The following is a 2233-nucleotide window of genomic DNA, read 5'->3' on the forward strand; positions in this document are numbered from 1 at the left end:
TTGCAACCTTCACGTATTCCCATTGGGAAATTTAAGCCAGTAAAATCTAATTTCGTCGATGGTCCAAAGTAAATGACGTTTGATGAAATGTTCACTTTATAGGTTGAACTCCACGTTAATCACAGCATTTTTGCTTTATAGTTTTTTTGGGGAGTTGAAAGGGTTCGCTTCCTTTTAATGGGTCTCATTTTAACATATTCAACTCAACTCGAATTATGCGGGTTAGAGTCCATCCCCTGTCTCTTTCCTGGAACTCACTAATGTGGGATTGATTTCCTTTTTAAATGAGAAGTCCCACTAGTTTTAAGTTTTATTATAGTATTTAATGATATTTTATAGTAGATAATTTAGTTAAGTATAAAGTGATCGTTTACATGTATTTTAGAATAGTTTGAAATAGGTTTTAGTCGTTTTTAAATTTGTTTTGTCACCGTCGTAAGCTCGCACGTCTTTTCGTCGTTGTCTCTTGTTCCGAACTCCTCGCTTTTCACCTTCCGTCTCTCCTTCTTCTGTGGTGTGGTGGGTTAGGTGGAACGGAGTTGCCAGACCCATTCCCACAACTCGGCCATCCTTCTAGACATTCGTCCCGAATGCATTGCTGTCGTCGTCCTTGGAGCTCAGATAAGCCCACGGCTTCATATACTCGGCACAGGTAGTAGTATGTCTCGGCCCATCAGCAGATACAGTATCTTTAGAAACGTCATACGTATCTTTCGGCTTCACCTTGGTAACTCGGTACGGACCCAGAAACTTCGGCTTTAACTTAAGTCCGCCACCAAGTTGAGTACGCTTTATGGCAACAAGATCGCCAACTTTGCAGTTCTCTGCAGGTCTGCGTCTCAGGTTGTACGTGTGCTTATTCTCGTCTTGCATGACAAGAATCTGTTGCTTGGCTGTCTTTCGTATCTCGTCTCTTTGATCCTGAAACATTTGGATCAATTCCTGATGAACAATATCTTTTATCTGTACGTCGGTTTTAGTTCGCATCTTTACGCCTACTAGTAGCTCAAATGGAGTTCTAGAGTATGTTGAGTTAATAGTTTGCTGAACACTGCTTACAAACTTGTACCACTTGCTGGGATCTTCGATCGATAGCTTCGACAGAACTGATACAATTGTAGCATTAAGACGTTCGACCTGTCCCTTTGCTCTTGGAAGGCCAGTCGTCATAGCATGAAGTTCTATGTTCTCGTTGGTACAATACTGCTTGAACTCGTCGGATGTAAATGCGGTACCACGGTCAGAGATGATTTGCGCAGGATTACCAAAAATTGCGCTTTGAGCCTCCAGTCTAGCGATGACGTCCTTTGTAGATGTTGATTTCGTTGGATACAGCCAGCAGAATTTAGTAAATCCATCAATGACAGCAAGAATATGTTTATACGCTTTATGAGTTGATTAGAGCGGTCCTAAGAAGTCAATGTGAAACGTTTGAAGTGGCTCCGCTTCCTTCGGTAAAGGATGCAACTCTCCTTTTTGCCAAGCTTGCGGTTAGAAACAATGCATGGAATGCAGCATCTGATCTGTCGTTGTATTTTCTCTTCTAGTTTTGGGATAAAAAACTCTTTGGCGATGATTTCTTTCGTTTTCTTTACAGAAAAATGTCCCTTTTCATGTGCTTGTCGAATAATTTCGCGTTGAAAGGCTGGTGGCACAACTATCAGGTCATCGTCGTCCACTAGTTTGTATAGGAGACCAGAATTCGTAAAGAAATTATTGTGACTCGGCTTCTCATTTAGGATATCAATAATAGCTTTTATTTCTTCGTCCTGCGACTGAATGTATTTCAATTGGCTGTGCAAGGTTTCGTCGGAGATCATCATTACAGGGTATCTGCTTAAAGCGTCAGCATGTCGTATACGCGTTCCAGATCTGTGCTCAACATCAAAGTTAAACTCTTGCAGTTCGAGAATCCAACGAGCGACTCTAGAGCACACTTCTCTTTTCTCCATCGTCTAGGTAAAAGCATTGCAATCGCTAACCAACTTAAAGCACATACCTAGGAGATAAACTCTGAATTTTCGAAGAGCTTCAACCACTGCCAAGATCTCTAGCTCGTAACTGGAAACTTTCGTTCGGCGTCTGTCGTTTTCTTACTCATGTAGTAAACTGGATGAATAAGACTATCGTTTGGAGATTTTTAAAGTAGAACTGTTCCGAAACCATCAATCGACGCATCTGTATGCAGCTCCGTTTCGTGTTGTGGATGAAAAATCTTAAGCACCGGCTTCTG

Source organism: Drosophila kikkawai, chromosome 3L, assembly GCF_030179895.1.
Source record: "Drosophila kikkawai strain 14028-0561.14 chromosome 3L, DkikHiC1v2, whole genome shotgun sequence".
NCBI lineage: Eukaryota > Metazoa > Arthropoda > Insecta > Diptera > Drosophilidae > Drosophila > Drosophila kikkawai.